The sequence below is a fragment of the Oncorhynchus tshawytscha genome, linkage group LG30 (assembly GCF_018296145.1).
Source record: "Oncorhynchus tshawytscha isolate Ot180627B linkage group LG30, Otsh_v2.0, whole genome shotgun sequence".
Taxonomy (NCBI): domain Eukaryota; kingdom Metazoa; phylum Chordata; class Actinopteri; order Salmoniformes; family Salmonidae; genus Oncorhynchus; species Oncorhynchus tshawytscha.
Genome location: NC_056458.1, coordinates 12,652,452 through 12,668,001, shown reverse-complemented (window position 1 = coordinate 12,668,001; position 15,550 = coordinate 12,652,452). Strand labels below are relative to the sequence as shown.

Below are 15,550 nucleotides of genomic sequence, written 5' to 3'. Positions count from 1 at the left end.
TAGAGTAAAAGTTGTCAAAAATATGAATAGTAAATTAAAGTACAGATACCCCAAAAAACTACTTAAGTAGAACTTTAAAGTATGTTTACTTAGGTACTTTACACCACTGCAATGAAGTGGGGGGCTATCAATGTTTTGATGCACCACACCTCCCCAAATAACTTTTGTCTGTTCAATGTGTACATTTATGTTTTTAAACTGTAGTGTTTTATGTTGTAAAAATGTGTTTTAAACTTTGCTGCTGTTTTGGCCAAGTCTCTCTTGAAACATTTATCTCAATGAGACTAACCTGGAAAAATAAAGGTAAAATAACATTGGACACTAAAATGAGATTATGCTTACCCCAAAGTATAATAATACAACTGAAAAACACTAGATTGATTTAATTTGAACCAAAATTACCATTTTAAAACTATTTGTGACATGTATGGACATGCAATATCATAAATGGACACTAGAGGATAGTGTTGAATCTCGTAGTAGGCATTTTCACCATAAAGGATGAAGAAAAAATATTGTTTACTTCCTGGAGGAGGCAGTCTTGAAAGCGTACAGATATGCTGGTTGGATAACAGTTCGTGTTAGTGATGACTGGCACTGTTCTGGATCTTCAGAAAAGTACAACATCAAACTAATTAGCGTAATATGTTTAAATTCAGATCATATTTTTTTTAAAGTTTATTTTTCACGACGTTGTGTTCAGTGTGCATACCTTTTAGTAGCTTTGGGACACCAAAGATAAACTTTTAGCAAGCTGGTTGGCAAGCATGCCTTGCTGGATCCTTGATGCTGAAGGACATCTGCCTACCTGATGGTAGAGGTAAAAGTTTATTTATTTTATAGCTATCATTCCAGCATTCTATAAGTTGACCGTCCAATCACTGTTGCTAGAGCCATTCATGTCTTCTCAATTTATAAACATGGCAACTTGGAATTTGGCTTGTAAGTGCTCCAGGATGTTTGTACACAGTAGACTGTTGACTTTCGTGTCAGTCACACATGAATGTGGGCTCTCACTCTGCATCCTACATTTCCACTAGTTCTATCCTCTGGCCTAAAGGACTGCTGTGAGGTAGCAGAGAAGTGGCGACGCAGTGTCTTAACGACAGAACAAAAATCTGGAGGAAAGATACCCAAGCATCCCTGGAGAGGAAGCCCAATCCAGACAGCAGAGTATCATCTGACCTCCGGCAGCTCAGCCTGGATGACTTTCCAGAGGATGGTGAGAGGCTAGTAAAGGACTCCAGAGAAGGACTATCCAGAGAAGAAGACAGGAATTATGAGACATTGTTTGGCGGCTCCTGGCTCTCACCCAGGGCAGAACAAGTCCCACAGGCTTTTTGTGAAGGAGGGTGTGGCCTCCTGTAGGGCCTCTGTAAGGCAGGTGTGTGAGGAGGCCCATAGACAGTGTGTGCAGATCCAGGGGGTTAGTAAGAAGGACTTGGAACAAGATGAGCGCAGGAGGGGTCCACCAGGTTTTATGCCTGCATGCCAGTCCTCTGGGTTATCTGCCAGAGGACAATACCTCCAAGCCACCCAGGGACAGCAGTCGCATCCCCCTCTGGCTACTCTTCGATGGAGTGCAAGACCCAATGAACGTTCTGCATATTTTCTTGGGGTAGATCGAGTTGGCGGAAGTCTTTGTAACAGGTAGCTAAACCTAATATTGAAGATCTGACTTTGTTTTTTAAGAGGTCTCATCTGATCAACCGAAAATCAATTGTAATGGCGTTTATGGCTGTGTTAAATGCATGCTGTTTCTTTGCTTTTAGCTGTCCAATGACACCAGTCTTGAGTAAGGCCAGCACAGGTGTGGATGGAGGACATGGGAGTGTATGGCTATGACAGCCTCCTACTTATGCTGATATTGTCCCAATGCATTTTAGCCTGGTCATGCACTGGTCAGCTTACTTTCAGAATCTCATTGTTTGGTTTCAGTATTTTATGAGAACTTTAACACGTTTTTACTTTTGTCTTTACTGTTAGCACTTTTGACCTACAGTACCAGCCATAAGTTTGGACACACCTACTCATTCAAGAGTTTTTATTTATTTGTGCTATTTTCTACATTGTAGAATTAACAGTGAAGACATCGCAACTATGAAGCAACACATATGGAATCGTGTAGCAACCAAAAAGGTGTTAAACAAATGAAAAAATATATTATATTTTAGATTCTTCAAAGTAGCCACCCTTTGCCTTGATGACCGCTTTGCACACTCTTGGCATTCTCTCAACCAGCTTCACGTGGAATGCTTTTCCAACAGTCTTGAATTAGTTCCCACATATGCTGAGCACTTGTTGGCTGCTTTTCCTTCACTCTGTGGTCCAACTTATCCCAAACCATCTCAATTGGGTTTAGGTCGGATGATTGTGGAGGCCAAGTTATCTGATGCAGCACTCCATCACTCTCCTTGGTCAAATAGCCCTTCCACAGCCTGGAGGTCTGTTGGGTCATTGTCCTGTTGAATAACAAATCATAGTCCCACTAAGCGCAAACCAGATGGGATGCCGTATCGATGCAGAATGCTGTGGTTGCCATGCTGGTTAAGTGTGCCTTGAATTGTAAATAAATCACTGACCGTGTCACCAGCAAAGCACCCCCACACATCCCACCTCCTCCTCCATGCTTCACGGTGGGAACCACATATGCAGAGATCATCCGTTCACCTACTCTGCTTTTCACAAAGACACGGCGGTAGAAACCAAAAATCTCAAATTTGGACTCATCAGACCAAAGGACAGATTTCCACTGTTCTAATGTCCATTGCTCGTGTTTCTTGACCCAAACAAGTCTTTTCTTCTTATTGGTGTCCTTTAGGAGTGGTTTCTTTGCAGCAATTCGACCATGAAAGCCTGATTTATGCAGTCTCATCTGAATAGTTGATGTTGAGATGTGTCTGTTACTTGAACTATGTGAAGCATTTATTTGGGCTGCAATTGGGTCTGGGTCTTCCTTTCCTGTGGCAGTCCTCATGAGAGCCAGTTTCATCATAGTGCTTGGTGGGTTTTGCCACTGCACTTGAAGAAACTTTCAAAGTTTTTGACATTTTCCGTATTGACTGACCTTCATGTCTTAAGTTAATGATGGACTGTTTTTCTTTGCTTATTTGAGCTGTTCTTGCCATAATATGGACTTGGTCTTTTACCAAATAGGGCTATATTCTGTTAACCACCTCTACCATGTCACAATGCAACTGATTGGCTCAAACGCATTAAGAAGGAAAGAAATTCCACAAATTAACATTTAACAAGGCACATCTATTAATTGAAATGTATTCCAGGTGTCTACCTCATGAAGCTGGTTGAGAGAATGCCAAGAGTGTGCAAAGCTGTCATGAAGGCAAAGGGTGGCTACTTTGAAGATTCTCAAATATAAAATATATTTTAATTTGTTTAACACCTTTTTGGTTGCTACATGATTCCATATATGTTGCTTCATAGTTGTGATGTCTTCACTATTATTCTACAATGTAAAAAATAGTAAAAATAACGAAAAACCCTTGAATGACTAGGTGTGTCCAAACTTTTGACTGGTACTGTATATAGAGACAACTTTAAACATCAACTCTTAGGGGTTATCTATTTTTCATAGTCCTCACTAGCTGATGACCAGAGTCTGTTCTGTGCAGGTAAAGGTGGCACAAGGCTAGCAGCTAATTGGCACAGTGGGAGCTAAAGCAGAGAACTCTCATGTTCCTGTCATGAAATGTTCCAATTTCCAGATGACCAAACCTAGACTTTTGCTGATGGTTAAGAGTTTCCTGTCCTTCTCTCTCTGTGTGTGTGTGTGTGTTCATGGACCGTGCATGTGTTTCAATTGCTTTGCACTTTCCTAAGTCCACCCTGCTGTGTTCTCACTCAGGTGGTGAAAGGGAAGACTATTCCCGGGAACCGCGTCTGCATTGAGGCACTGCTAACCGTCCTACCTCGCAGAGACCTGCACCCTGGCCTGGTGTCGAATCCATCAATGTCTCTGTGGTACGGTATACCACTAGTCCCTCAGCATTCATCGTCTCTGAAAAATAAGAGAGATGTAAAACTTAATATACTGAACAAAACTATAAACGCAACAATTTGAGATTTTACTGAGTTACAGTCCATATAAGCAAATCAGTCAATTAAAATGAATACCTTAGGCCCTAATCTATGGAATTCATATGACTGGGCAGGGGTGCAGCCTTGAGTGGGCCTGGGAGGGCATAGGCCCACCCACTGGGGAGCTAGGCCCAGCCAATCAGAATATTTGTTCCCCACAAAAGGGTTTTATTACAGACCAAAATACTCCTCAGCATCCCGCCCCACCCCCTCAGATGATCCCGCAGGTGAAGAAGCCGGATGTGGAGGTCCTGGGCTGGCATGTTAACACATGGTCTGCGGTTGTGAGGCTGGTTAGACGTACTGCCAAATTCTCTAAAATGACATTGGAAGCAGCTTCTGATAGAGAAATTAGCATTCAGTTCTCTGGCAACAGCTCTGGTGGACATTCCTGCAGTCAGCATGCCAATTGTACGCTCCCTCAACTTGAGACATCTGTGGCATTGTGTTGTGTGACAAAACTACACATTTTAAAGTGGCCTTCTATTGTACCCAGCACAAGGTGCACCTGTGTAATGATCATGTTTTTTAAATTCAGCTTCTTGATATGTCACACCTGTCAGGTGGATGTATTATCTTGGCAAAGGAGAAATGCTCACGGATGTAAACACATTTGTTAGAATAAGCTTTTTGTGTGTTATTTCAGGTCATGAAACATTGGACCAACACTTTTCATGTTGTTTATATTTTTGTTCAATATTTACACTACCGTTCACAAGATTGGGGTCACTTAGAATTGTCCTTGTTATTGAAAGAAAAGAAAAAGAAGGGAAAAAAATCTGTTTAAAATAACATCAAATTGATCAGAAATACAGTGTAGACATCGTTAATGTTGTAAATGACTATTGTAGCTGGAAACGGCTGATTTTTAATGGAATATCTACATAGGCATACAGAGGCCCATTATCAGCAACCGTCACTCCTGTGTTCCAATGGCACATTGTGTTAGCTAATCCAAGTTTATCATTCTAAAAGGCTAAATGATCATTAGAAAACCTTTTGCAATTGTGTTAGCATTAGAGGTCGACCAATTATGATTTTTCCATGCCGATACCGATTATTGGAGGACCAAAAAAGCCGATGCCGATTAATCGGTCGATTTATATATATATATGTAATAATGACAATTACAACAATACTGAATGAACAATGAACACTTTTATTTAACTTAATATAATACATCAATAAAATCAATTTAGTCTCAGATAAATAATGAAACATGTTCAATTTGGTTTAAATAATGCAAAAACAAAGTGTTGGAGTTGAAAGTAAAAGTGCAGTATGTGCCATGTAAAAAAGCTAACGTTTATGTTCCTTGACCAGAACATGAGAACATATGAAAGCTGGTGGTTCCTTTTAATATGAGTTTTCAATATTCCAAGGTAAGAAGTTTTAGGTTGTTGTTATTATAGGACTATTTCTCTCTATACCATTTGTATTTCATATACCTTTGACTATTGGATGTTCTAATAGGTACTTTAGTATTGCCAACCTAATCTCGGGTGTTGATAGGCTTGAAGTTATAAACAGTGCAATGCTTGAAGCATTGTTAAGAGCTGCTGGCAAACACAGGAAAGTGCTGTTTGCATGAATGCTTACGAGCCTGCTGCTGCCTACCACCGCTCAGTCAAACTGCTCTATCAAATCATAGATTTAATTATAATATAGTAACACACAGAAATACGAGCCTTAGGTCATTAATATGGTCAAATCTGGAAACTATCATTTCGAAAACAAAACGTTTATTCTTTCAGTGAAATACGGAACCGTTACGTATTTTATCTAACGGTCTAAATAAGTCTAAATATTGCTGTTACATTGCACAACCTTCAATATTATGTCATAATTACGTCAAATTCTGGCAAATTATTTCACAACCAGCCAGGAGGCCCAAACTGCTGCATATACACTGACTCTGCTTGCAATGAACACACGAGAAGTGACACAATTTCCCTAGTTTAATTTTGCCTGCTAACATGAATTTATTTTAACTTAATATACTGGTTTAAAAATATATACTTCTGTGTATTGATTTTAAGAAAGGCATTGCTGTTTATGGTTAGGTACATTAGTGTGACGATTGTGCTTTTTTTCGCAAAGGCGCTTTTGTTAAATCATCCCCCGTTTGGTGAAGTTGGCTGTCTTTGTTAGGAAGAAATAGTCTTCACACAGTTCGCAACAAGCCAGGCGGCCCAAACTGCTGCATATACCCTGACTCTGTTGCAAGAGAAGTGACACAATTACCCTAGTTAAAATAAATTAATGTTAGCAGGCAATATTAACTAAATATGCAGGTTTAAAATATATACTTGGGTATTGATTTTAAGAAAGGCGTTGATGTTTATGGTTAGGTACACTTTGATGCAACGACAGGGCTTTTTTCAGGAATGCACTTGTTAAATCACCCGTTTGGCCAAGTAGGCTGTGATTCAATGATAAATTAACAGGCACCGCATCAATGATATGCAATGCATGACAAGCTCGATAAACTAGTAATATCATCAACCATGTGTAGTTAACTGGTGATTATGTTAATATTGATAGTTTTTTATAAGATATGTTTAATGCTGCACTCGCATAACAGGTAGTCAGCCTGCCACGCAGTCTCCTCGTGGAGTGCAATGTAATCGGCCATGATCGGTGTCCAAAAATACCGATTACCGATTTGGTATGAAAACTTGAAATCGGCCCTAATCAATCGGCCATTCCGATTAATCGGTCGACCTCTAGTTAATATAGCTGAAAACTGTTATACTGATTTAAAGAAGCAATAAAACTGTCCTTCTTTAGACTAGTTGAGTAGCTGTACCATCAGCATTTGTGAGTTCGATTACAGGCTCAAAATGGCCAGAGTTTCAGCAGAAAGTTCTTTGTTTCTGGACATTTTGAGCCTGTAATCAAACCCAAAAATGCTGACGCTCCAGATACTCAACTAGTCTAAAGAAGGCCAGTTGTATTGCTTCTTAATCCGCACAACAGTTTTCAACTGTGCTAACCTAATTGCAAAGGGGTTTTCTAATGATCAATTAGTCTTTTAGAATGATAAACTTGGATTAACTAACACAATGTGCCATTAGAACACAGGAGTGATGGTTGCTGATAATGGGCCTCTGTATGCCTTTGTAGATATTCTATAAAAAATCTGTCGTTTCCAGCTACAATAGTCATTTACAACATGTACTTCTGATCAATTTGATGTTATTTTAATGGACAAAGAATGTTTGTTTTTTTCAAAGACAAGGACATTTCTAAGTGACCCCAAACTTTTGAACGCTATCATCTCACTCGGTGTGACTTATCCATACCCTTTCTTCCTCTCCTCCCCTCTGTGTTCTCCAGGCATCCTGCTACACTTACCCCTGTCGTCCTGTAGAGATGGCCATCGATGACCGACTAGACTAGACAACTCAAGGTGTTTACTTTGGATGCCCTCCCAGGCACTCCTCCCAGGGCTTAATGACTGGATTTACTGCATCAATTAGCCATCAGGGTCTCTGAGAGGCCTGGCTGGCTGATCGATTGTTCTCTAGCAGCTGATGTCCCCTTGCCGTGCTGTTCTGCACTGCCCTGTACCATGCTAACTGCTTGTCTGAATGTAAACTTAGTACAATGTAATTAAATCAAATCAAACATTTTCTACTCAAAGTTATTATTGGATTCTTTCTAATGTTTATTCACTCGAGATGTTAAGATTTTTTGCATATGCATGTTGAATCCATAAAAAGATAAGGGTTTATGAGAATGTAGCGCCTGGCGAAAGAGCTACTATTGTGCTATTATCAGAATGGGTTAGGGGATTAGGTTCAGCTAAATTGATTGCCAATGCTGGTTTTGAGTAGGGGGGGGGGCACAGTCTCTGGGCTATTGTTTCTGGTCAGTGACTGTTTAAAATTGATCATGGGAACAAGCGGCTGCTATTGATAGGCAACATTTGCCCTTTGACTGTCGCTCCACGTTTAACCCAGGGGCTAATTTATCATTCATGTGCACACAAGAATGTATATGTGTGTTTGTATACTGTATATAGTTTGTGAACATTGTCACATCTTCAGCATTTACCACAAGTTTCATTGCTGGGGTTTGTTTTTTGCTGACCAAACATTTAGCTTTTGCCTCAGACCATTTATATGCGTGTGTGTTTTAATAGATTGACACATATTTATCAATTCATGTTACAAGGATTGCATAGTTACATCCATTGAAAAAAAAATCTAGTTTCCACTACAGAGTAAATACTCTCCTACAACATTGAGCAGTGCAGTAGTAGTGGCTTTATAATCAGGCCTGTTCGTTCTTTCCCAGTGTGCTGCAGTGCTTGACCATGAATTGGCCTGATGTACTTGATTACTAATTATGGAAAACAGGAGGCATTGTCTCTCTTAGCCCTACAGTTTTGATAAGCTCTGCATACTCATCAACATGCACACAATTAATTGGTGTTGATTGCTTTTGGCATGTTCAATAGTTATTGATCGAGGGGAAGAGGTGTCCTTCAGCTGACTGCTTGCCTGGGGCTGACTCTATTCTTGGCTTGAGTCAAATGTCTAGTTGATATCTGGCAGTGCATTTCACAGGGTCACTGCTCTCCTAGGGTTTGCTTCTAGGACATTGGGATATTATGAAGTGGTATCTAATTCACATGCATAAGAAAGTAAACTGTTAACAACATATTTTGTTTGGGTGTAAAGGGAAATGTACTGCATTGGTTGCTGCTATTGCATTGGTTGCTGCCTCGACTGTGAGTTGCAGTTTGATGTTTATTGTCATGTCTTTCCCTGGAGGCAGAACTGAGCGCTTAAGCTGCAAAAGTCAAAATTGTCTGTATCGTAAAAATTAATGAAAACAAAAAGTAGCTTTTTTGGTATTAATTTATGGTGGTTTTGGCATTAGGCATAGCAGTGTGGTTAGGTTTAGGTTTCAAATCAGATTTTATGACTTTTTATGGCAGTGCCAGCTATTGACCACTCTGCAGAGCTGCCTCCAGTACATGAGTCATCTCAATAAATGTCAACCTGCTCTATAGTTGCTGTCTCAAGGCAAGAAGGGTTTCCCATACCGTATCCTTAGATGGGATCCCTACCAATCTGGCCTTTGTGTTTTAGTGGGATCCCTACCAATCTGGCCTTTGTGTTTTAGTGGGATCCCTACCAATCTGGCCTTTGTGTTTTAGTGGGATCCCTACCAATCTGGCCTTTGTGTTTTAGTGGGATCCCTACCAATCTGGCCTTTGTGTTTTAGTGGGATCCCTACCAATCTGGCCTTTGTGTTTTAGTGGGATCCCTACCAATCTGGCCTTTGTGTTTTAGTGGGATCCCTACCAATCTGGCCTTTGTGTTTTAGTGGGATCCCTACCAATCTGGCCTTTGTGTTTTAGTGGGATCCCTACCAATCTGGCCTTTGTGTTTTAGTGGGATCCCTACCAATCTGGCCTTTGTGTTTTAGTGGGATCCCTACCAATCTGGCCTTTGTGTTTTAGTGGGATCCCTACCAATCTGGCCTTTGTGTTTTAGTGGGATCCCTACCAATCTGGCCTTTGTGTTTTAGTGGGATCCCTACCAATCTGGCCTTTGTGTTTTAGTGGGATCCCTACCAATCTGGCCTTTGTGTTTTAGTGGGATCCCTACCAATCTGGCCTTTGTGTTTTAGTGGGATCCCTACCAATCTGGCCTTTGTGTTTTAGTGGGATCCCTACCAATCTGGCCTTTGTGTTTTAGTGAGATGTCGGTAAGGTGTTCTGAGCATATAGTATAAGCTTAGAATCTGGCAATGATGACACACATTTGATCAGGTCATTAACAAAGACACTAATTAATAAGGAGAGGTTCCTAAAGTGTTTGAACACTGTCTTATGTCTTAGCAGGCTTTGTGCCTGTCTGCAGGTCCTGTGCTGATATGAGATGTGCATTGTCTCAGGGGGTCGCTCTGAACACTCGGGGAGCGGTCACCTGCTGTTTCGGCTGAGCTTGCACTCTGATGCAGAGGCACCAAGCAGCTCTACCTATTAAAATGTAAATTCCCTGTGCACTCAGTGGGGCCAGACTGGAGGAGGAGGAGGGAGAGGGGATCTGCTCAAGGGTTTGGGGATGTGTCAGCTTGTCCCCTTCACTTCACATGTTAATCACAGAGAGACAGGCCCATATGTCGGCTGCCACCGACCTGGAGGAGATGTGTGGAGCAGAAAAAAGCAATTAGAAAAAATGTAGCCGCTTATGATTTGTCATTTTAAATGATCAGAGATATTATGCATTGTAACTGCAATTTTTTAGAATTGCCCAGAGGGGTATACTACAAAGCAGGATCAAGTTATCCAGCTGACTTTGATAAACAACCAGAAATACATTCATTTTCAGGTTCATCAAGAAAGCTAAACTTATGTTATTTGTTTTTGGTTGTTGAGTTAAGTAGACCACGCCCATTTCAAACATATCTTTAAAAAATATTTATTTAGGCTAAGTTTAGCAGGCTAACTCCAGGATCCTGCTTTGTAGTATACCACTCTTTAAAGATATTACAGCATTATTCAGGTTTTGACTTGGAATCCCATTTCCTCTGTGGCTGTAGGCCCATGTAGTGGCCCATGTAGTGGCCCATGTAGTGGCCCATGTAGTTGTCATGGCAGTTGTTATTAACAGTGATCAATGTCTCCAAAAGTTATTCTGCAAATGATTGTGCTAACCACATATCTGCTGTGCACTCTGAAATACACATACACATCGTGTTCTGAAGAATAATGGGTGATCGCACAATCAAATGGGGGAGTTTGTTGTGGGGTAGTGGAGGGGATTTTATAGCTTTTTGAACCCCAGGGTTCAAATATCATCATTACGGCTTCTCTCTTTGCACTTGTCAACAAATACTGTTATTATTTCTGATTGGAAATACCACAAGGAATCTTTTAAAAGCGCTGAAGCTCTCTGAACTGCAATTGTGAAAAACAACATTTGGAAAAGTGCGGCAATGGAGTACATCATATATTTTTTTTCCAAAGCTTGGCACACAATTATTTTATTCTCAATAACATAGACATCTGAGCCACAGCAATTTGAGGTGGAATGAAATGGTCAGCGGTTCACAAAATGAGGTTGCTCTCTAAATGCCCTGCATTTATAGTCATCTTACACTGAAATGACTCTTCTAGAAAATGAGCTCTGTGGATTGCAAGGAGCACTTCACCAAGGCAGTCGTATTGGTCGGACATTTGATTCCTTCATCAGTCGTTCTTGCAAAGTTGATGACATTTAAGTATTAACGCAAAAATCATTTGATTTAGCACACAACAAAAACAGGAGTTTGCAGGACAAAGCCCTCTAAAATGAACTGGTGTGTTGTGCTCTATTGAGTGTATGTGGTGATGATAGCAGGATGGGACTGTAGTGACCAATTACTGTATGGTCCTCCAGTTCCCTGTTAGAGCATGGGCTGCTCTACACTACAGTCAGTCTCACTGCTAACTCCCCTCTCATCATGATGGAACCCTAAGTGGCCCTGCTTGCTGTTGTTTGATTGCATTCACAGAGTTGGTTGACTACGCTACATTCTCCAGTTGAGAGACAGACATCTATTGTGCTCCTCTGAAGTTCAACTTTTTGTCAATGTACCCATGTTTTGCTCAATCAACCAGTGGTGTAAAGTACAGTACTTAAGTAAAAAAATACTTTAAAGTAGTACTTAAGTAGTTTTTGGGGGTATCTGTGCTTTACTTTACTATTTATATTTTTGGCAACTTTTACTTTTACTACATTCCTAAATAAAACAATGTACTTTTTATATTCCATACATTTTCCCTGACACCCAAAAGTAGTTACATTTTGAGAGGAAAATGGTCCAATTCATACGCTTATCAAGAGAACATCCCTGGTCATCCCTACTGCCTCTGATCTGGAGGACTAACTAAACACAAATGCTTTGTTTGTAAATCATGTCTGAGTGTTGTAGTGTGCCCTTGGCTATCAGTCGATAAAAAAAACAAGAAAATTGTGCAGTCTGGTTTGCTTAATATAAGGAATTCTAAATTATTTATACTTTTACTTTTGATGCTTAAGTACATTTTAGCAATTCCATTTACTTTTGATACTTAAATATATTTAAAACCAAATACTTTTAGACTTTTACTCAAGTAATATTTTACTGGTGGACTTTCACTTTCATTTTCTATTAAGGTATCTTTACTTTTACTCAAGTACGACAATTGATTACTTTTTCCACCACTGTTAAATTCCTTAAGAGTCTATTGACTCACCCGTGCGTCACTCTAAGTAGCGTAATAAAAAAATACCCGCGAAAATCTGGCAGTTTAAGCTAGAGATGTCTGTTTTTTTGCATGGGCTCCGTCTCAAATCGCAGCATCCTCCTAGGTTGGCCTTCCGCATCAGCGGTGGAAGGTGGCCGAGCTACAGCGGTGTTTGTCAGACCACGAGACATCCCGAAAATGTATCTTCTCACAAAAACGTATGTGGCGTCTGAACGGTTTGGCCTACAAACTAATGTGACCCCTCTATTGAAAGATGAGACTTTCACAAACACGGTGGTGTTCTCTGTGTCACGGGACTGGTCTGAATGTAACCCATACAAATTAATGGATGTATTGAGGTAGTTTTGTGCCAACAAAAACAAGGAGTTAAATATGTGTAAAAAAAAAAAAACTGTAATATTTCCTGAGCTTTCTTATATCTCCTAGATATAGAATAGACACTTCAAAACCTTCTTCTTTATGATTTATCTTTTGACTGTCTTTTGCCCCCCCCCACACACACACAAACACACACACACACACACACACAAACACACACACACAAACACACACACACACCACACACACAAACACACATACACACACAAACACACACACACACACACACACACACACACACACCCTTTAGAGGTATAATGCCACGTTTACGTGCTAATCAGAACTAGGAAACTCAGACATTTCCGTCTTGCTAACCGTTTGTAATTATACACGTGCCACGTTCAACCATTTAGCAACATGGACATTTCTGAGTTTCTGGGTTTCCTAGTTCTGACTAGCATTTGAACACTTCCTAAATGGCAAAAACCCACAACCCACATGAATTATGGATTTGTCTAGCACCCACTGACCCCTGCTGGTCTGTCCCAGCCATGAGGATGCCCAGGCTTGCCTGTCTGGTGTTGGTGTTAGAACATGTAGATGTAGCCGGAGGGCAGTGCAGGCCCATGGAGGATTATGGTGATATGAAAATGACAATGTAAATGCAGGTTTAAGTGTTCTTGCCACTGCTTGGTTCAATACTAGGTGGGGCTCTTGTGGTCATGGCAGTCAAGAGCAGCGCACCAGGCTCCATTCATGCTGTCTGGCTCTGCATTTCAATTGATGGCCCCAGAATAGGAAGTGCATGGACACACATGGAGCCCTGGCCTGTGTGACACATCTCTGTCTCACTAGGGCCAGCAGAGGTAGAAAGGTCAGTGTCACACATCAGATAATTCATTTTCAGCACTGGGCAGAACATAGACTTATTGTGTCTGATGATCACTCGCTCAACATTATGGAGGCTTTTGAATTCATAGCTATAGTGGTTATTTGTTGCAACGGGATCTTAGCTATATATGTTTTATATGGGCATAGTTATTTTTCTTTCTTAATTAACCATGTTACATATTTCTATGCTCCATGTGATTTAGTAAACATGTGGTCTTTACTGTGTCTTGGTGTGTCTGCTAAAAGTCTAGTGTGTTACCTCTTAGGCTACCTATCCCCACCAGGCTCACCCTAACAGATGGTGACAGCCTCTGCAATTCTGAGTCCAGCCCCACCATTCTCACATAAGGGTGTCACTTCCACCTAGGCTGATTGCCACTTTCTCTCTGAGTCGACGAGGAGTTCGATATAAGGTAGAAAAGGTCATAAGCCAGTTTTTATCCCTGCTTCTCCCTCTCCCAAATGACTTGTCTGCCTCTGAGGAGAATGAGAAGGGACAGGGCCGGCCGGGTGGGGATGGAGGAGTGGGGGAGATAATCCTCTGGACGGTGGAGAGGAATGCCAAAGAGAGAGTGACACGTGGGAGAGGAGCAGGGGGAGTGGTTGAGTTCTGAAATAGATGAGTCTTGAACAAGTGATAATGAATGAGTGGGAGCACAGCAGAGAGGATGTGATAGGAACAGAGGTAGAGGAGACTGCTGAAGGACTGGACACAGAGGCGAATGGGGGGGGGTGGGGAGGGGGGTGAAGGACATCATCAAGAGTCTTGTCGGAATTGGTGTCTGTGTCCAAAGCACCCAAGGCCAATAGGAAGACATCCCCTGAACATATCTGATATTACAGGGGAAAGACTGATCACTTTTAGACTGTCTATGAATAGTATGTTTCTGTGCGTCAATGAAAACAGGTGTGTAGAGTGAGAGCCAGCAGGTGGTGCTCTAAGTCGGTGCTCTAAGTCAGTATTACAGGGTGTCTGTCTGTCTGTCTGTCTGTCTGTCTGTCTGTCTGTCTGTCTGTCTGTCTGTCTGTCTGTCTGTCTGTCTGTCTGTCTGTCTGTCTGTCTGTCTGTCTGTCTGTCTGTCTGTCTGTCTGTCTGTCTTGTCTGTCTGTCTGTCTGTCTGTCTGACTGTCTGACTGTCTGTCTGTCTGCACGCATCATGAAGGACACCTCTGACACGTAATCCAGCTCCATGCACCAGTGACTGGCTGCTTAGTGGGGTTATGGAACGGAACGGTTCACAATTAAACTAAAACGGGCTCCACTCGCAATCCAACGGAGACCACGACAGGGCAATTAACCCGCTAATACAGTAGGCCATTAGACCTCCTTCTCTGTGCCGGGAGCCCCAGGGCACGGGCCTGGCATGGGACTGGGGGATATTAGAAGAGATGGTTTAATGTAATGACCCATTCTATGATTTTTAGTGCAGAGAATGATTTGTAGTGCTGTGTAAGGTTCTACAGTATGTAGGCCTATCTCATGATCCAGCTTCACTCCTCAGTGCAGTCTTGTTTCCTTGCAAAGCTTGGATCATTTCTTTGTTGTGTACAGTGGGGATCCCTATTTGAAGTGTAGATGTTTGTTGCCAAAATGATAGTTGAATCAATGTCAATAGGCCAAGACTTGAGGACTGGTCTGGGTGCTCGTCAGCATTCGCAGTAGTTACTGTGAGAGAGAATTTTCTTAATTAATTTTCTTCAACCATTCCCCTCCATTGATCCCACTGTATGGTGGCTTAGGTAGTCTATGTGGCCTCCTTTTTCCTCACTCAACTAGTAGAGAGAATAAATATTTACTAACTGTCTGTTTTCCCCCTGCGCTGCATGTGAGATTTAACTCTGTTTTATCAGCTCTGACGGTTCAGCCAGGGGCTTCTTTCATTTTCTGCTTTTGTGTTTTTAGCTGAGATTGACAGGCCGCTCTCTCTCCCGCCCTGGAGCGGAGTGCAGCCCTGTTCTATTAATCTGTTTAATATGCCAGGGAAACAGTGG

At 41.4% G+C, this 15,550-nt stretch overlaps 1 long non-coding RNA gene across 2 annotated transcripts; it reads left to right on the top strand.

Moving 5' to 3' along the window:
- The first annotated feature begins 349 nt into the window (after positions 1 to 349).
- Positions 350 to 7,732, top strand: LOC112251730. Of its 2 annotated transcripts, XR_006080413.1 has the most exons (4): positions 350 to 820; positions 1,041 to 1,650; positions 3,866 to 3,981; positions 7,438 to 7,732. It is a non-coding gene; the product is annotated as an uncharacterized LOC112251730 (long non-coding RNA). The 2 variants fall into 2 exon arrangements; XR_002953699.2 differs by lacking the exon at positions 3,866 to 3,981 and having other exon boundaries at positions 357 to 820.
- The last annotated feature ends 7,818 nt before the right edge of the window (positions 7,733 to 15,550 follow it).